The 21,281-nt window shown below is 44.7% G+C and overlaps 1 protein-coding gene and 1 pseudogene across 1 annotated transcript in view; both read left to right on the top strand.

Annotated features, from left to right (window-relative positions):
- Positions 1-7,490, top strand: part of LOC136624516 (zinc finger protein 585A-like) — a 55,161-nt pseudogene extending 47,671 nt beyond the window's left edge.
- The window catches only part of LOC136624494 (oocyte zinc finger protein XlCOF29-like), a 55,353-nt gene that overhangs the window by 21,835 nt on the left and 12,237 nt on the right, over positions 1-21,281 (top strand). The gene's annotated exons all lie outside the window — the stretch shown is intronic.

The following is a 21,281-nucleotide window of genomic DNA, read 5'->3' on the forward strand; positions in this document are numbered from 1 at the left end:
GCGTCAAACACTGAATTGATGTAAAGCGAACTGTGTCAGGCATCCCTTACCTGACAATATGACCTCAGGAGTCTGGACGCCGCAGCTGTCAAAAGGGAAAGGAGAGGGGGTCGGCATAACATGCAGATGGGGAATACAGGTACTCAGAGCATCACCAAAGAAGGTGGGAGAAACAGTTCAGACTAACATCATGCAAAACACCCAGCTCTGAGTGGGAATGAGATAGGGTGAATAAATGACCAACAACCGTCTACAAGGAGGGGCTGGTATTTATATGCAGCAGACCGGTCGGTGATTGGCTGGTAGGAGACTCCACACTATCAGCCAGCCAAATCGACCACACCAGCAGCCTGGAAACCCAACAGAACCACACGTCCCAGGAGCACAAATGTGACCACATGATTTCCCTTTTAAGGTTTAATCCAATGTGCCTCACGGTATCCTGCAAGTGTTCCAATATTCTACTTTTCTATCTTCTATACGTACATCCCACATAGGATAACTTACAGATATCACATGTGATCATACAGACCGCACATCGGATATTACAATTTATATATTCTTTAATTTGAAAATTGTTTTTTAACGTATCCAAAAACACTTTGGCTGAAGAAACTCACAACTTTTTGATATGTTTGTAGTTGTCTTATTAATCTCCTGCCGGACGGTATTATTTGTGTATGCAGGTATCTTACTATATTGCTGGTACAAGGGCTGCCCACGGATCTGTGATTGTATGATGTGGGGTGACTCCATTGTCATGTTCTTGTTATAAATGGTTGTCCACAGGAGATACGCATATACTGTGACTAAGACCCCGCATACTCCATAATGTGTTTCAGACTTTTTCCAGTTTGGGACTGATTATACTGTTGAATATTGAGTAAGACCACTTTCACATGGCTGAGAAAATTGGGCGCGTTTTGTGCATTGCAAGACACACAAATCCTGCACGGTTATAAACCCCATTGTTTTTAATGGGGATATATATATGACCAATTTTTTTTCCCTGCATCGCATGGCATATCTTTGGGCATTTCCTCTGAATGGCTCTCCTATTGTTTTCACTGGGGCCAGAAAACACATTGCACTCAGTGTGATGTGCACGTGAGTGTGATGCGAGGTTTCCCATTGCAAATTGCTATTGCGGTTTTTTTGGGCAAACACCCTGAAACAGCTGTCTGTGTATGGTTTTCTGGTTTGGTTTCCTATTTCCAATCATTGTTAAGACTTGTTAAAAAGTCACATTGATTTGAAGGAATGCTACCATCCAATAGGTGGCACTGCTGAGGTATTGTTCCATCTTCCTTATTTGCATAAAGTACCTAGAGTAGCTTGCATGGCCTTATAAGTCTCCTTGTCCACATTCTAGATGTCTCCAATCCCTTTTTGGGTGCTCTCCCTTGGGGAGAGACTTTTCCCCTTCCAGTCCATTTACCTCCTAGGTATCTCCACCCACCTTTTGGGTGCTCTCCCTAAGGAGACACAACATTCCTTCTGACAGAGACTTAAAGTACATCTTTATAGACGTAGTGATACCAATTTTTAGATTTGTTTTACATTTTATTTTATATTTTTATAGTATTTTTAAAAAAAAAAGTATTTATTATCCATTGCATTGGGGGACACAGATGAAGACCGTTGGTAAAGCAACTGCCACTAGGAGGTGGGCAGTAAGCAAAACATTTAGCTCCTCCTACCAGCTATAACCCTCATGCAGGCACCAAGCTAATTAGTTTTAGCTTGGTGTCTGTAGGTGGCAGCCCTTTTTATTCACCAGTTATTCAGCTGTTATCGTTCTGGATCTGCAAATACATGGGCTGACTTTGGACTCTCCCTGTTACCCCATGGGGGAGGGAAAACTGACCCACCAGCTATTGTGGACCCCCTATTAGAGTGATCCATTCCTACCTGTAGGCAGGCGAGCAGAAGGAGACACACACTGTTGAAGTGATGGATCTCTACGGTCTATGGCGGATAGTTGAATATTCTCTCCACTGGGGGGATGTATTCTCTTCTTGCCTTTTTCTTCTTCTCCCCCCCCAGCCACACAAATACCACCACCATCGGCACTAGAACCCCCCCCCCTCCTCTCCGCTTTCACCCACTCAGTGGGAACTCCCTACCTATCCAGAGCCCCCCCCCCACCCCCCCCCCGTGAATTCTTCTCAATGTAGCATACCTCTGGGTGGCGTGGGCGCTTCCCTACAGGAGACAGTCCCATTTTATCTTCCTTTGCAGACCTCCTTGCACCCCGGGGGATCGCTGCGGCAGTCTCAATGGGAGATGGGCGTCTCGTCTGACTACAGTCCTTATCCCAGGTGTCACTGATTTTCATTGCCTGTTTGTGGCACTGTTGACTAGAGATGAAGGTAACAGTGTATTGTGGCCTCTATCCTGTCAGCACTGCGGGGTCATATGCTCGACATGGGACTTGAGGGAACCAGTGGGAGGCTATGCACACTTGCGCTTGCAGTTTTCCTGCGGGATTCACTGCTACACAGCTTTCCCGGCCTTCCACCATTAATTTAGGTCCTTGCTTTGGCCTAGCAGTGACTATTCCGTTAGTGCAGGCTGTGATGCTGTAGGGTGCAATTACATCTTGCCCTGGTAGTTGGAGGGCTTTCTGCCTATTCTCCTCCAGTGCGCCCACTATTGGCATTCCTATTGGCTCCTACCTCTCTACTCTGGTTGATAGCCTGATAGTGCCAGTAAAAAGGCCTTTTAGGTCAAGGATTATAAACCCATTTGATCTGTGGAAGCCTTTTGTTTCAGACGCCCGAAGCATTATCCAAAGGCCTTCGCCTCTCATAAAGAGTTTGAGGATATGCTAGCCAAAAAGTGGAACCTTCGTGACAAACTCTTCACTAAACCAAAGCATTTGGATGTCATGTTCTCCTTTTCATAAGACTTAGTTAAGACACGCTCGTCTTCCCCATTAATGGACCCCCCAATGTCCTGTTTATCCAAAAACACCATCCTACCTTTGGTGGGTGCCTCATCCTCATCTTCAGGACATATGTGGCAAAAAGCTGGAATCCTTAGCCAAACCTTCCTTTGAGGCAGTGGGTTTGGCACTTCTCCATGTTCTTTTTTCTACTTGCGTCAGTAGGGCAACTACTGAATGGGGTAAGCAACTACATTGCGAAATTCTTTCTGACTCTTCTCCAGAAGAATTAACAGATGTTGCACAGCAGACAAAAATTTATCTGTAAAGCTATAAATCATTGAGATCCGTCATTGTATCTATGGAACCTGGGTTGTTTCTGTCATCCATCAACATCAAGAATGCATATCTTCATATCCTCTTCTGTCTAGCACATCAGTGATTACTCCACTTTTCCATCTGCTCGGAGGACACTACTAAGTCACAGCCCTTCCATTCTACTTGGCCTTGGGCGCCCTAGTCTTCACAATGTTTCTGGCATCAGTTGTGGCTCTCCTCCTGGAACAAATCTGTGAACTCTCAATCAAGAGATGCAACTGCCTGTCTACAGGTCCATCTGGGTACCCTTTCTGACTATTCACTGGTGGGTGCTCACTGCGTATTCAAGGAGCAGGACTTAAGGTTCTGATTACTCTTTAAAGAGAGTACGACAATATGGAAGGTTTAACAATAATAATTTATTAAAATTAAGTGATAATCAAGCATAGTGATGAATAATTGACCTACTTTTGTGAATTATGTATTAATGATAAAGGTTATAATTAACCACTTCATTGTCCATATGCAAAGTCTAAAGATTACATCATAATATTAGAGGTTACAACTTACATGTTACCAGGAACATCAATGGGAAACAGACTCATCTGAACCAGCAACCAGGGAAGCCAAGAATTGTTAAGATAAAGTATCTTTTCCAGTAGACTGACAGGCATGACACCTCATCATCCTGTCACCAAAGGTTCCCTTTACTTCTAGGGGTTCGACACTTATGACACTTTTTCATTTTGTCTCCAAAGCTTCCAACTTGACTCGAGAAAATGTAAAACTTTTATACTATTGTAATACAGATGACTTTGTGTCTCAGTTCCAAAGTTCCATACACAGCATATCTTATCATAAGTAGAGAACATACATTTTATGTCTCTCTACCCGAGACAAGACATATTTCAAAAACTCCAGTCCTCAGCGACCCCCAACAGGTCATGTTTTCAGGATGTCCTATAGTAAGAACACCTGTGGCAATGTCTGAGGCACTGACGATAATTACATCACCTGTGCAATACAGAGGAAATCCTGAAAACATGACCCGTTAGGGTTCCCTGAAGAATGGAGTTGAAAAACCCTGGTCTACACTATATAGTTCACTCTCCACTCCCATCCACTAATGCTTGAAAAAGTTGTAGTTTAAACACCGAAACCCATTGCACCCTTTGTATGTCATCCTGTACAAGATTAAAGTTAATCTATCCATTTCTGGATTTTTTTCTGCTTCCTTGGATATGGAAAGGGGAATCAGACTCATTATCACAACCCCTTCTTTCTAGATAGTGTTCTTGATTTTTCATTCATTGTTGACCACTCTTATGAGCACATTTCACATACGTGTTCACTCTATTTCCACTTATTTAATGACTTCTCACGCTTATCAAGATGTATGGACTGCGGGTGATTCTCCTCTCTCCATACTGGCCTCAACACATTTGTTACATGGATCTCTGTAACCTGCTTGCTGACACTCTGTGACGTCTTTCCCTTCGAGAAGATCTTTTCTTACAGGTACCCGTCTTACAGACTATTTTTTTTCTCACTTTAACGGCATGGCAGTTAACGCTGCGGTTAAAGAGCCCATGGTTTTGCATAACCAGTCATTCAAACTATGATGAAGACCAGAAAGTCCTCCTCTTCCAGGGTTTACGTTCGTGACTGGAAGCCTTTTTTTCTTCTGCTGCGAACAGCGCAACCTCCATCCTATGCATTTTTTGCTGCCCTGCCTTCTGTCTTTTCCTCAGGAGGGTCTGGACATGGGATTGGGCCTCAGTTCCTTAAAGGGTCAGGTGTTGGAGGTGTGCATTCTGTTTCAACGGGCCCCTGGCTTCTAAGTCAGCCATATGTACCTTTTATTCAGGGGGTTGTCCAAGATATTCCTAAATACTGCTCTCCTGTCCCACCCTGAGACTTGAAATGGTACTAGACATGATGCAGTCTCATCCCTTCAAACCATGATGCAACCTTATGGCTCATCTTTGACCTGCAAGAATTTACCTCTCCTAGATATCTTCCTGTAGACGCTCTGATTCTCTCTTTGTGTTCCCAAATGGTCCAAGATCTAGTCTTTCAGCTTTCAAAGCAGTCATATCATGCTGGATCAGATTAGCAGTGTCGGACGCCTACTGTGCCAAAGGTAGGGAGCCTCCTTTCTGTATAATTCAGGCAATGGATGCTTCTTGGGTGTCTTGCAACAGTGCTTCCGCCATTCAAGTGTGTAAGTTTGCATTTGGGCCTCTCTACATACCTTCTCCAGATTCTACCAAGTGCACACTTTTGCATCTGCAGATGCCTCTCTCAGTCAAACAATTTTGCAAATGGCTTTTAACTAACCACATGTCTCAATGTATACTTTTATACTACTCTGGAAGGATCCACGGTCCTTAGCTGTGTCCCTCAAAGCTATGAGAAAACAAGATTTTGTACTTTACATAAAACCTCTTTCTCGTCCTGTTCGCTGTGGGACATTTCCCTCCCGGTTTGAGTCTAAGGATTTCACAATGTTTTTTTTCTCCTTGTTGGAGCTTTCTCTTCAGAGCTCACATGGTTTCCCGCTGTGTTGCGGTCTTAAATATTTTAATGTTATAATGTTTACATTGCCTGCTTTACCTCTCATGGCCTACTTGGCTACTTTTTTAATGTTTGAATTTTGATACATGCCTAACAATTTGTATGAACGTTTTTTCTTATACAAATGTGCTAAACTAAAAGTATAATTGTAATGATATATTAAAAAATATTAAAATCCATTTTGTTCCTGACAGATGGCGACACCAGGAGCTCAGAGGGACAATTGACATCAGTAGATTGTAAAGTGGAAGATCATGGTATCATTCAAGATTCATATGAAGAGCCTGCCCTTATCCTAAATATACCCTCAGCCCTTCACAACAAAGATCTGTCAGCAGATCCTGTTAAACAGGTTCCATCTTCTGATTCATTACAGAATGTAGGACAAAATCAAGTTCACGGAACGGATGTTGAACATCTCAGAATTCATACAACTGAGAGGCCGTATTCATGTTCTGAATGTGGAAAACGTTTTTACCAGAAATCACACCTTGTTACACATTGTAGAATTCACACAGGAGAGAAGCCATATTCATGTTCTGATTGTGGGAAATGCTTTATCGATAAATCAGATGTTGTTAGACATCGGAGAATTCACACAGGAGAGAAGCCATATTCATGTTCTGGTTGTGGGAAATGCTTTAATGACAAATCAGTTTTTGTTAGACATCAGAAAATTCACACAGAGGAGAAGCCATATTCATGTTCTGATTGTGGGAAATGCTTTAAAAATAAATCAGATTTTGTTAGACATCAGAGAATTCACACAGAGGAGAAACCATATACCTGTTCAGAATGTGGAAAATGCTTTAAATGTAAATCATATCTTATTAGACATCAGAAAACTCACACAGAGGAAATGCCGTTTTCATGTTCGGAATGTGGGAAAAATTTTAAGCATGAAAAAAGTGTTGTGCAGCATCAGAGAATTCACACAGGGGAAAAGCCATTTTCATGTTTGGAATGTGGGAAACGTTTTAGGTATAAAAATTATCTTGTGGAACATCAGAGAATTCACACAGGGGAAAGGCCATTTTCATGTTTGGAATGTGGGAAACGTTTTAGGTATAGAACTAGTCTGCTGGACCATCAGATAATTCACAGAGGGAAACCATTTTGATATTCTGAAAGTTGGGAATATTTTACTTGGAAGTCAAATCTTCTTAACTATTAAAAAGACACACAGGAAAAAAAACGTATTAATCATATGCACTCATAAATCTCATTTGTTAAACCGCAAATAACTAAGCTGACATTTCTTTTTTTGTGGTTTTTTTAAAAAATATAAATGGTAGAAGGAAAAAAAATCCAACATTAAAAGTGAAAGCAAAGTCACATATATTTCTTAATCATCTTGTAATACATGTGTGAGGGAAACTAGAAGAATTCCTGTCCTCCATTTTCTGTCTTGCTCTTGCTTTTATGTAACCTGCTCTTCTTACATTTTTATACAGTCTGTCTTTAGCTTAAATTATTGTTCTGTTATAAGAATGCAAGGCAGTCTTCAAGGAAATTTTACAGAAGTCTCATGAGAAATATTTTCAATCGGCCTGAAAGAAGTCCTGCTTCTAAGACGACTCTGCTCTTGTTGGGTTTTTAATAACCAATTATAATCATAATTATTACAAGTGAGGCGTGTTCTAACCCTCTTTCAAATGTCTTTGTATAAAATATTTCTGCAGTTTGGAATAAATCAGATGACTTTCAATGTGTGTGTTTTTTATAGGCTTCCTCAATTCTCGAGCATTACCTGTTAATTTAGATACCTGAAAACCTACCAATTAGCAATTTTTTTTCACTAACATATGCAACTGCCAATTAATGTCTCTTATATAAAAGTCTAATTGAACCCAGATAGCACATCTATATACCAACCATGCATATACATGGTAGATGTTATGTAGAAATAGTGGAGAGAATTACACCAAGGAACCACGACTTTGTGGAACTGGTTTTCAAGAAAATAAGATTTTTGTACTTGCCATAAAAAAATTTTCATTTCTCATTCATTGGGGGACACAGCTGAAGACCTTAGGTATAGCTACTACCACTGGGAGGCAGAAGCGGAAAAAGTTTTTTGTTTTTTTTCCCTCCTACTGTTTATACCCCTCTTTGCAGGCACCTTTCTAACTGGTTTGTATGCAAGACTTAGGAGTAGCAAAGTAGGATACACAATTATCAGTCACTATTACAACAAAAGTATTAAACTATAACTCGTTGTAGCACCATGTGCAACTGCAAAGAAAACTCTCCAGGAAGGAGGCATATATCAGAAAGGAATATGTCAGAAAAAATACTAATAATGACATGGGTGGTTGCTGTGTTCTTCAACAAGTGAAACAAGAGAGATTTTATGGTAAGTACAAAAATCCTGTTTTCTCATCGTTATCATTGGGGGACACAGCTGGAGACTTTTGGATGTACTAGAGCAGTCCATCAAAGGTGGGGAAATTATAGAAGCAGATATTCAATCAATTTATAGCAGATTGTAAAACATAGTGGTCTTACACACCTGCCTTGCGGAAGCCCCATTGGCTACCACCCACGAGGCACCAATTGCCAAAGTAGCGTACTATTTGACCTGGCTGATCGATGTGACTTCCACTAAGAAGGCCTCTTCCAGGCCAACAAACGAGCTGGAATTTCACTCAACTCCTTAAAATAAATAAAATAAATCTTATTTATTTAGTGTCAACTTATTCCGCCGGGCGTTCAAGCCGAATGTGGGAAATCTGACGAGTCACCTTTACATTGAATAACTCTGTAAAGGTTTTGCACATCTAAGTGATTCCGACATTGTTTTTTGCCACATATTGTACTTCATTTAGGTAGTAAAAACAGACTGATTATAATTTGTGTATATTTATTAAAAGCACCAAAATTAGGAGAATTTAGAAAAAACTGTCATTTCCCCTATCATTTCCATGGCAGTACCAGCTGAGATTATCTTCCCCTGATAGAACAGGAAACACACCGAGAAGTTTTAAGCTCCTCCCCACCTTTCTCAGTATTTTCCTGACCTGTCAGAGGAAGGTAATCTGAGAAGGTGCTTTGAGCTCTCTGGGTTCCCGGCTGGAAGATTGGTGGATTGGGTTAGCTGGCAAGAGAGCAGCACTCCCTTCCTGGAATGTCTCCTTCGGTTGGCTGTGGCAGCAAGGCAGCCCTCCCAGGCTGGTTCCTAGTGAAAGAGGGGCTAGGTGTGGGGCTGTACCTGACTTCTCCTGCTTGCCTGGCTCTGCATCTCCTTGCCTTGTTCCCGGCGGCACGTAGTGGATGGCCTGGGTTACTTCTGGGTAGTGTCATTGCACATGCGTCAGGGAAGCGGCGTCTAGGTTACGAGACTAATGCGACGGCACCAGCGGGGCAAATTCAAAAAGAACTGAGAGATGTCAAAAGCCGGTACCTCAGGATTGCGGTTGTTTGTTCAATCCTTTTGAGTAAGCCTGCAGTACTACCTTACCTAGACTGAGTGCTCCAGTGTCTAAAACCCCTGTACAGGCTGCGACCTTTGGTGTAAGTAGACAGTGGGGCACCTCACATACAGTGTTTTCTGGTAAGCACAAAGTTTTTACTGATGTATCGTATTTTAATAGGTGGACAAATCCACAGCGGGATCCTCTACAGCTAAGCTTAAAAAATGTGTTTCCTGCATGAGGAGACCACCGCATGAATACCACAAACTACTGTGCAGGATCTGTATAGCCCAGCTGGTTAAAGAGGAGTCAGCGGGCTCTATAGAGGATATTAAGATGCTGGTGAGGGATGAAGTCCGCTCTGCCCTAGCCTCTCATGGTGCGGCTCCCTCCTCTACACCTACTACTCGGGCTGCTAAGAGACCTTGTAGCAGAGGGTTAGATTCTGACTCTTAGGAAAGTTTTGATTACTGTCAGAAGTCGATCAAAAGGGGGAGACTAGGGATTCCTCAGATGAGGAGGAATGCAGAAAGTTCTTATTTAGCTCAGAAGACATAGGTCATTAATTAAGGCCATTAGGGATATGCTTAATGTGGAATAGCCCAGAAAGCTCAGGTCAAAGAAGAATATAATTTAAAACTAACATATATAACAAAAATGGGAACCCTGGAAATTTAGTATAGCTATTCCTCAGTTCCACATAGAAAACACGGGTTTTATGGATGATATAAAAACGCTGGTGACAGACGAGGTCCGATCGGTAATAGCAACCCATAGTTCGGCTCCTCCTTCTATTCCCAAGACCCGGGGAAACAGGAGACCCCGTAGTGAGGATTTAGAATCAGATTCAGAGGAAAGTACTAGATTCTTTGAAGAAAATTTAGGAGGAATGTTTATAGACTCTTCTGATGAGAAGGAATATAGAAGATTTTTGTTTAGCCCTGAGGACATAGGGGAATTAATCAAAGCCATCAGGGGCACATTGGACGTGGAAGAACCTAGAGAGCCTAGAAGTTTAGGAGGGCGACAAAGATCTACCTTCCCAGTTCATAAAAACATTCCAAAAATGATCCGGAAGGAATGGAAAAGACCCGATATAGGTGATAAATATAGAGGGGTCAAGAGGCATTATCTTTTTTCAGAGGACATATACACTGATTAGGATACTATCCCAAAGGTGGATGTACATGTGAAAGTAGCAAAACATACATTGCTTTCTTTTGAGGATGCTATCCCCTTAAGGATCCTATAGATCGCAAAGCAGAAAGCCTCCTCAGAAAGACCTGGGAGGCAGCCTCAGGTGGTCTTAGGCCTGGGTTGGCAGCCACCTGTGTAGCAAGAATCCTGCATGTTTGGTTGGGGCAGCTAGAGATGCATGTTCAAAATAAAATGCCAAGGAAACAGATTTTGAGTTCATTACCAATCCTTAAAATGGCGACTAGTTTTCTGACAGACTCAGCGGCTGAAGCCAAGTTAAGCTAGCTGCTACATCTGCGGCCTTATCTAATTGCGCTAGACACGCACTTTGGCTAAGAACTAAGTCAGGGGATTCAGCCTCAAAATCCAAGTTATGCTCTCTTCCCTTTCATGGGTAGTTTTTGTTCGGCCCGACCTCGATAAGATCTTGGAAAAAGCCTCGGACAAAAAAGGCCGATTTCCAGAAATGAAACCACAAAGGTTTAAAAAAAAAAATTCGAGGCCCCAGTCAACAGGACAATTATAGGGACAAAGAAAAGACAGGGCACTGAAGCTATCCAAAAGGAGGAAAAGGGAGGAATTTTCTCCTCAATCCCTCCCATCCGGACTGCAGCGTTTTACAGCTGCATAAACGTTTGTCTACTGTTAGCTCCTTCCTTCACTTAGAGCGCAACACACTGGACAAGTAACATTATGCAAATAACTATTTGTCCCTTTAGCGCAAAGGGATTCAATAGCCCCAACAAATGGAATCAAGTACTGTATAGGCTCTACAAAAATGGGTCATGATTGCTATGCTCCAGGAGACACACTTTCCATGCACCGAATATCCAGATTGTGGCAAGACTAAGTTCTATCCTCGGTGGCTTCACTCTACCCACCCAGAAAACAAAACCTGTGGAGTGTCTATAGCATTTCAGTGATCCCCACAATCTTGGTGCAAGAAAGGGATGAAGAACGGAGATATATTTTCCTAAAATTTTCTATTGCTCCCAAGATTTACACAGTGGCTAATATGTACTTTCTCAACCAAGGACAGGTGTGTTTTGCCTCTAGAGCTCTTCGGGAACTGAAAGAATTTGCTGAGAGGGTCACCCATCAATTTGGGTGGAGATTTCAACATGTGCAAGGATCCGCGCTTGGACTCCTTGCTGCTCCGCACTCCTGGGAATGGCAATTCGCAAGGTCCAAAAGATAGTGAGTATGGACCTGATCCTCGATCCAGGTAAGCGTGACTATAGTTTTCATTCCATGGGGCATAACTCTTATAGCAGAATTGACTATATCTTTGTTTCTCACGGCCTACCTGATGGGGTCTCCCAGTCTTCCCTAGACTTATTTCTGTGGTCAGACCACTCTCCAATGTTTTCATCCTTGGGCTCGGGGATTACTAGGGGTCGGGTTCCTTCATGGCATCTAAATTACTCAATTAATAATAATTTGCTCAAAGACGCCGCATGCGTAAGCGATATAACCAGAGCCATTAAAAATTTCACATTAGACCATGAAACGGACTCTACACCTGCCCCGTTGGAATGGGAGTCCTTGAAATGTGTTCTGCGGGGAGTTTCCGTTTCACACGGGGCCAAGCTTAAAAAAGAACACACTACACCTCACTCAGTTAATACGGGAACTCGGGGATAGGGAAACAGCAAATAAATCACGACCAGCTGTCAGTTTTAAAGCTGAAATCTCGCAACTTCGACACAAAATTCTTGAAATTCTGGACCAAAAAGCTCTTTGTCAGAGAGACAAGTTTAGGGCTGGCTCTTACGAGTACGGTGACAAGAGTGGCAGGTGGTTGGCCAGGGCTTTCCATCCAAGTATAGCTCACCCACACATACACTCTAGAAAAACCTCAGGGGGTAAGCAGGCCCACTCGCCCCAGGAAATCTTGGGAGAATTCTGTTCGTATTACTCCAAACTTTACAATATCCGAGGACTCATAGACTCGCAGGGGAGCCAGAGTCAACAACCCATAATACAGTATCTAGATCACAGTGTGCTGGGACTTATTTCATCAGAGGAGGCTCAGGCCCTGGATCGGGATTTGGAGGTGGAGGAGCTAACACAGGTCTTACAAGGGATCAAGGTGGAGGAAAGCCGGGGGCAGAAGGGTACTCTCCCAGATTCTATAAGAAATACGAGAGTTTCATTTCTGACTTACTCTTACAAGCTTTCGATGCAGTTTCTTGGAGATGCCGGTTCCCCTCACCCCCGGCCCTCGAAGCTCACATTGTTCTGATACGGTCATGTGGCAATTATCACTCGATCTCACTCATCAATTGCGATCTAAAACTATTTTCAAAAATGCTGGCAAATAGATTGAATCTCTTGGTTCCCTGCCTTATACATGGGGAGCAGGTGGGCTTTGTTCTGGACAGAGAGGCATGGGATAACACCCTTAGGACCCTATCCCTGATAGCAAGGGTACATAGAGTGAAAGCACCCGTTTATATGCTATCCGTCGACGTGGAGAATGCTTTTGACAGGATCAGCTGGAGATTCCTCGAGGCGACCCTCGTGAAGATGGGTCTTGGGCCCAAAGTTCTCTCTGGATCATGGCTTTGTACCGTGGTCCCTCTGCACAGGTTAGGGTCAATAGAAGATTGTCCTCTCCCTTTGAAATCAAGAATGGCACACGACAGGGGTGCCCCTTGTCACCACCTTTATATATCTTGGTAATGGAGGCCTTCGCTAATGCTATTAGGCATAATCCTTTGATTCAGGGGTGCGGGTCGGGGCTTCAGAGCATAATGTCTCGCTTTTCGTGGACAATCTTTTGATCTTTATTTCTTACCCTCGGGTGGGTCAACCCAATATTATGCAAGAGTTTACTTTGTTCGGAGAGCTCAGCAATTACAAAGTGAACATACAGAAATCAGTGATATTGAACATCTCGATCACCAGTAGAGAGGCAACAGAATTAGCAGCAGCTTTTCCATTTCTCTGGGACTATAAAGCAATAAAATACTTAGGGGTTCAGATCCCGATGGATCCATCCCAGATATATGACCTAAATTACAAACAGTTGTTGTCCTCTCTTGTAAGGGATTTATAGGTTTGGGCAGAGTCCCTATGTCATGGTTTGGAAGGATGAGTGCCATCAAGATTGATATACTCCCAAGATTGCTCTATGTTTTTCAAACTGCACCATGCTGTCCACCAGGGTTTTTCTTTCTAATACTCAAATTCATATGGAAGGGGGGCACCAAGAGGCTTAGCTATAAGAGTCTGACCAAGTAAAAAGAAAAAGGCGGTGTGGGCCTCCCTGACCCCCGATTGTACCATAAGGCAGTGGTAGGAACGTGTATATTAGATCTGTTCCATCATGAGTCGGATAAGCTATGGGTATACATAGAAAGGGAGAGCAACCCCTTCAAGATGCGCAGGGCCTTTTGGATCCCAGGAAAGGTCAACTGGGAAAAGACGAGGGCCTTGGATATGATGCTCACTTTGCTCAAGGCTTGGAGAGGGGGATGTGGAATGGTGGTCCTGGGAGCCCTTACCCCTCTGGTGGGAACCCACAGCTTCTATCTACATTAGGTTTGCATGGATTGGGGTTCCTGCCAGAGGGGACGTAAGCCAGGGTGGGGGAGCTGATGGACTCGAAGGTTTTGCGGCCTTTGACTGACCTGTGTGGAGCCAGGGAGATGCCCCCGGGCTCTTGGATGCACTACCTTCAGATAAGCAGTTACCTTGGAAAAATAAAACCTGAAAGGGCTGAAACATGGGGCATACCCCCTTCAAAAGGCTGTGCTGTGCCTCAGAGACATCTAGGAATACAGTCTCATTACTGTATAGCCAATTAAGAGTCTGGACAGTCACCTTCCAAGATGGATGAGGGCATGGGAGAAGGCTTTCAGTAGGTCCTTTCCTGGGGAGGTCTGGGGCAGGGCCTTTCAGTTAACACACAAAATGTTGATTTCTAGCAAGCTCCAGGAGTTAAATTTTAAAATAATTTCAAAATGGTACATGACCTCGGAGAGGGTGCACAGGCTTTTCCCTTCAACCTCAGATGTCTGCTGGCAGTGCCGGGATGGTGGGACCGCCCCTGGTAACATCCTTATGGTGGGATATGATGTATCTATTTAGGAGGGTGAACAGAGAGCCAATGGTCCTGACACCGGAAGTGGCATTGCCGTCCATCTCCCATAGCACCACCCCATCACTCAAAACGAGTCTATTGAGATTTTTCATCATGTCCACGAGACAGGTGACACCCAGGTTTTGGAAACAGGCAATGGTAGTACCCAAGAGTGCGTGGGTGAAGGTGATAAATGAGATCAAACACCTGGAAGGGCTCGGACTCGAAGACTCCGTGGCAGGTGTCGAGGGTCTTTACCGCACGTGGGCAGTGTGGACTGACATCCGGAACACTGCTACCCTAACCAGATGACTACAGGATTGTACCTGTGAGTAATAGGATTAAACACCATATACAGATTGATACTCTGGGGTTCATGTCTGGATTTCTTTTCCCTCTCCTTCTCCCCCTTACGTGTCTTCTGGATTCCCTCATCTCCCCATGCATGTTTACATGTTCTAGTTTATCTTGGTAATGGTATGTTATATTATGCTTTATAAATTTTAAATTTTCCGCCCAGGTGTCAGGCTTATATTTCCATTCAGTAAAAGCTATTCGGTCAGTTTGATATTGCTATTGATATATTGTCATTAAGACTGTCAAGAAACAGTATTAACAGTTTTGAAAAATCACTAAAAATTTATTGAACACAAAAATGGATAGCACTGAGGCCAAAGAGAATTCTGGGTCTTGTAGGAACAGAAGAGTATCATCTGCGTACAATGCCACTCACTCTTCATAAGTTCTCAATTGTCACCCTGTGACCATCGTCGATGTTCGAATCTGTATTGCAAGCAGCTCAATCGTGATAGGGAAGAGGGCTGGGGACGGAGGACAGCCCTGACGGGTTCCTCTACCAAGGGAAAAACTGCTTAGATATATGGGTGTTTGTCCGCAACCGGCCTACTGGAAAATGATATAGTACTTGCACCCAGGGGCGTAAGTAAAGGCTCAGGGGCCCAGATGCAAAACGTGAGCTGGGGCCCCTCCTCTATCTGTATCTCTACCCGTACCCATGCCTAAACCATGCTGCACAGAGACATAACTTGAAGCTTCTGGGCACCAATGCAAAACCTGTAACAGGGCCCCCAACTATAATGCTTTATTCATAGTACTGAGCTCCCTATATGGAGAAGAGAGGCCTTATGGGCCCCCTAAGGCTCCTGGGCCCGGATGCAACCACATCCCCTGCACCCTCTATAGTTACGCCCCTGCTTGCACCCACTAATTAAAGGTTGTACCAACCCAAAATGAGCCATCACTTCACACAGATATCTCCACTCCACTGAGTCAAAGGCCTTAGCCTGATCAATAAAGACCAAGGTACGCTTCTCTCGGTTGGAATGAGACAGTGTGAGGTTAGTGAACAGTCTTCTGACATTCATAGTTGTAATCTTGCCTGGCATAAATTCCGACTGATCAGCGTGCATGATGTGACTAAGGGGCCTATTAATACGCATTGCCAGAACCTTAGCCAGGATTTTAATATCGTTATTGAGTAGGGAGCTAGTCCGGTACGAGCCACAGTCCCCTGTGTCCTTCCCAGGCTTGGGAATCAAGACTATCAAAGGTTCACGCATAGTTGGTGGCAGAACCCCCTCCCTAAGAATACTGTTGAATAACACAAGGAGTTTGGGGGCTATAAATTCTGATTTTTTTTGTACCATTTCATGGAGAGCCCGTTGAGACCCAGGGATATCCTGCTTGGGAAAGATTGTATAGCCTCCACAATTTTCTCCTGCTCCAAATCACCATCCAGCATTGTCACACTAGTCTGGCGTAATGTCAGGAATGTAATAGTGTCAAGGTAGAACTTTAGGGCTTCATCTGGGAAAACGAGCTGGGAGGTATACAGGTTTACATAAAAGGCAACAAATTTATTATTGATGATCTCATGGTCAGTGACCGTGGCCCCGGATGCATCCTGGATTCCTTCAATTGGGGGAATAACATTGTCCTCGCTGGTGAGATAAGCCGATAGCTGACCATTTTTATTCCCTGATCAATGACTCTACGCTGGGAGCACAAGAGTCTTTTCTTGATATAATCAAGCAGTAGTAACTTATATTCTCTCCTCAGACAGTAAAGTGCAGAGTGATTAGCCTCAGTGGGAGCCATAATATAACAGGTTTCTGCCTCGGAGAGACAATGCTCCAAGTCCTCCCTTGCCTGCTGCAGAGACTTTCTATAAACTGAGATGGCCCCAGTAAAAGACCCTTTACTGAAGGCTTTAAAGGCATTCCAGACCATGGACTCAGATGTCGAAGCAGCATTAACGCCCCAGTACATCTCCGCCTCCTGGTCAGTATAAGTGCAGACTTACGGTTGGTCAAGCAAAAAGGGATTAAGTCTCCATGGGGTACGAGTGTTCCCCCCCAAATTGTTGACCAGCGGTAGCGGTGAGTGGTCTGAAATACCTCAGGTAGATAAGAGACATCATATACCAAAGGAAGACACTTTGGGGACCCGAAGCACAGGTCAACTCTAGAAAAAGACCCATGAGTCACTAAATGACAGAATTATCAATATTTAAGTGTAAGAAAATCCTGTAAACAATCTTCATATCTACAGCAGCCTATAAAAAATACATAACATATACGATATATTGCTGCATCCACATCTAATATAAATAAGCCTCCATGCTTTTTCTTGCACCACACTTTGCCCCCTTTGCTGTAACTTTGGTGGATGATCTTGGTGTCATTAGATAACACACATGGTCAACGGTGCCGTAAAATCATCACATGTGAGTTTAATGCATTCAGGGACTGTCAGGCAGGGTGAAAGTTACAATGTTAAGTCTATGGGGGTGCTACTGTGCTTCAGGCATGCGCTGGAATGAGTGAAGCATTGCTAAGCAATACGGTATACACTACTAAGCTGAACCATACACTGCCCAACAACTAGGGTGCCCATATAGTGCCTTCAGTAATGCCTTGCCACTCACCCACTCGGCTGCTGTCCCTCCCCTGCCAGTCACCTCGCAGCTGTGATACTTCATGGACAGCATGGAGCAAAGCACTGGGGGTGGGGGGCAGCTGCTGCAGGGAGAAAGAGACAGAAAGGGTGTCTTCACACTGGCGATGAAATCACACAATTTCCCACGGCTGCTAGAAATTGCAAAATTCTAAAGCCAATGGCCTCAAATGGCTCCATTCACATGTGCGATATTTTAACGCTTGTGATGCAGCGTTAAAACAAAATCGCTGTATGCCCTCTCTTTTTGCGATCTCGCCCTACTGGAGACAATGGGAGATGCTCGTGATTCTCTGATACTGCTGTGACAGTAGTGGCAGGGGACTCCCTGTGGCGAGGATTTTCGGGAGAGGGGGCTTGAAATATAGGCCCTACCCTAAAAATAATCCATGACTGTAGGAAAAAAAACAAAACTAATATATCACCTTGGGAGCGCTGTCTACTCTGGCACATCCTCTAGCAGGTCACGGAACTCTTCTTCTCCTCTTCTGGCTGGGGATTTACAATTCCCCGCCTTCTGAAAGCGCTGCCTCTGATTAACATATCCTGCTCAGGCCACCCCTGTCTTACAGTTAGAAGGTGGGGAGGGTAGGCATAGTCTATAGCATATAGAATAACTTGTGTATTCATCAGACCTTTGGGGGTCAAATGCAACCTTACCGGTATTTCTGAAAAATCAGTGGTATGTTTTAGAAGATTCTGCTTATATACTGCAGCACATTCCAGGAAGGGAAATGGAAATGTTCATATAGGAAGGTCTTATGGTATCCCAGGCTTCCAGGTGCCACTTCCTTCTTGTTTTCCAGCACTGTAGCTTTAATAAGATGGAATTCATTCAGAAGCAGTGTTAATGGTGGTACAAATGACACTTCCACTCTATATAAATGTGCCAGATCCCTCTCCCTATGCCTGTAAATGCAGAGGATAAAGCAGGTCGGAGAGTGTTCTATGATATGTCTCTATTGTTCTTGCTACTCTTCAGTGAGTCAGGGGGAAGGGGAGGGAAGGCCAAGTCTGAGCTTCTTAGCTATTGCCCCCACTGAGTTTTTTATGGCAGGGCTTTGTTCTCCCCTCTCTGGCCATCCCTCTCAGAAACCAGCCAGGATCTCTCACCCAGCTCCCCCTCTGCTGTTTGTGCATCCGGCTGTGTGCAGGAGATTGTAGTCTCAGCAGCCCGTCTTCCCATCAGCTGCTCCCAATCACGTGAGGCGTTCCAAAGCCTGAACTGCTGACTCTTCAGGCTCCTCTTCACCTCCTCTCCCCAGTCTGTGACCTGTCAGGAAGCTCCGTCCCAGGTGCCGGTGAGTAGGTCTTTTCACTCCCTGCTTCCAGGCCTTGCTCCTCTGTTACCAGGCTATTCTGAGGGTTTGCTCGGCCAACCAATAGCGTTGTTTTTCCTGCTTCTTATAGGTGAGATGCTTACCGTCTGTTTCCATAACTCTGGACTGTATATCGGGCCATGGTTCCTCTGGATGCTTTTCTGATGTGTCAAGCAATATGGCTCTATTTGCTACCTCAATAGTGTATGATTGGGGGATTTTAGAGGTGTTGAACTTTCTCACTGGAGCGCCTTTCTTAATGCTACGGAATTTGACCTTGATCTTAGCTGCAAGGAGTTCATGGTCAGTGCCGCAGTCAGCGCCAGAGGTTTTTATTGCAATGACTGAACTTCACCAACGATGATTACATAGGATTTAGTTAATCTGATTTTGATGGAGGCCATTGGGTGATGTCCACTTGTACAGTCGGCATTTGGGTTGTATAAAGTATGTGTTTGTTATTCTGACTAGAGATGAGCGAGCACCAAAATGCTCGGGTGCTCGTTGCGCGAGTCGAACTTTTCGCGATGCCCGAGGGTTCATTTCGAGTAACGAACCCCATTGAAGTCAATGGACGACTCGAGCATTTTTGTATATGACCGATGCTCCGGATAGGTCTTCACTTGTGAAAAACCAGAAAACATCCGAAATCCATGGAAACACCACAGAAACGGATAGGGCAGGGGCAGCATGCAGGGCTGCATCTCAGACTCTCAGGTCCCACTATTAAGCCACAATAGGGGCAAGAGTCTGCCCCCCCCCTAGCAATTTATACTTTGGACAAACCCTCACTAGCAAGGCACACCTTAGCAAAGCACCACACTACCTCTAACCAAGCACAATCACTGCCTGCGGGACACACCCCTGCCTCTTCTCCTGGGTTACATGCTGCCCAACCCCCCCGCATGACCCAGCGTCCACAGCGCACACAAAAGTTTCCCTGCCCAGCCTTCAGCTGCCCTCATGCCACACGCTCGCTTCATAGCTACACCACCCTCATCTCTATTTCCAAGTGCGTCTGCGATGAGGAGGGACCGGAGGCACACACTGCAGAGGGTTGGCAGGGCCAGGCAGTGACCCTCTTCGAAGGGGGGGGGGCGATAACCCACAATGCTGTTGAGAATTGATAAGAAATTGACGTTTGATCTTCACGTAAGCGGGCCGAGGGTCAAGCTCGTTCCCAGCCTCCATCTTGTGTGACCCAAGGTGCCGCAAGTTACATAGCAATGGGAAATCCATGTGCCCACACACGATTCATTCTGTGTTGGTGTCAGATAGCTCAATTGACACCGCAAGGGGAAAGCCATCTGCACTCTGCCCCCTACCCAAGTCAGTCAGTGTCTTTGTGCCAGACAGGTAAATCACCGCAATGTGAAGTCTGTGTGCACCCACAGCATAGGTGGGTCCTAGGCGACCCAAGACATGAACCATGAAGAAATCAGAGTGCCCAAACATGGCAGACTTTCACTGTGCCGAGGACATAGGTCTCAGCCCACACCCTCAGCAATCACAGGCATGAAGCGGACTTCGATGCTAGTTCAGCTATGAAGGTCTCAGTAAATCAGTTACGTTTTCTTTCACCGCTCCAATGACTGGATTAGCCAGGAAAAAGTTCCACAGGCCCAACCTGGCACAGTTGCAGTTCCCCCGGGACATAGACCTTAGCCCACACCCTCAGCAATCGCGGGCATGAAGCGGACTTCAATACTAGTACAGCATTGAATGTCTCATTAATGCAGTAACGCTCCTCTTCTTTGGCCCAAAACTGTGTATCAGATAACTGTGGTAACACAAGAGCAAATACATGATGCCCAATGCTGATCCCCTGACCCCAAGCAGGAGGAGGAGGTGGCCTTACACGGCCAAGAAACCAGGACCCACTGTAGCCTGTGTCGGAAGTATGTGAGCAGGCCCTTAGTCCAGCTCGGTCCCAGCAAACACACTGTGGTACCCAAGTTACATAGCAATGGGCAATTCGGGTCCCCTCACACTATTCATTCTGTGTTGGTGTCGGATAGCTCAATCGACACCGCAATGGGAAAGCCATCTGCACTCTGCACCCTACCCAAGTCAGTCAGTGACTTTGTGCCAGACAGGTAAAACACTACAATGGGAAGTCTTTGTGCACCCACAGCATAGGCGAGCAGAAGGAACCAAAAGAAAGTAATAAACATGAAGAAATTACAGTGCCAAAACATGGCAGACTTTCACTCCGCCGAGGACATAGGCCACTGCACACACCTTCAGCAAACGCGGGCATAGAGCGGACTCCAATGCTAGTACAGCTGTGAACGTCTCATTAAGCCAGTAACGCTCCTCTTCAGTGGCCCAAGCGAGTTTCACAAATACCTGTGGTAACACGAGAGAAAATACATATTGGCCTCGGCCCACAATTCATGCCCTTGTTAGTGAGTGTTTTGGGGCCAGATAGGTAAAGCACCGCGATGGGAAGTCTGTGTGCACCCATAGTATAAACAGACCCCTGTAACATTCCAGTGGAAAGGGTA

This window comes from Eleutherodactylus coqui, chromosome 4 (genome assembly GCF_035609145.1).
Source record: "Eleutherodactylus coqui strain aEleCoq1 chromosome 4, aEleCoq1.hap1, whole genome shotgun sequence".
In the NCBI taxonomy this organism is placed as follows: Eukaryota; Metazoa; Chordata; class Amphibia; order Anura; family Eleutherodactylidae; genus Eleutherodactylus; species Eleutherodactylus coqui.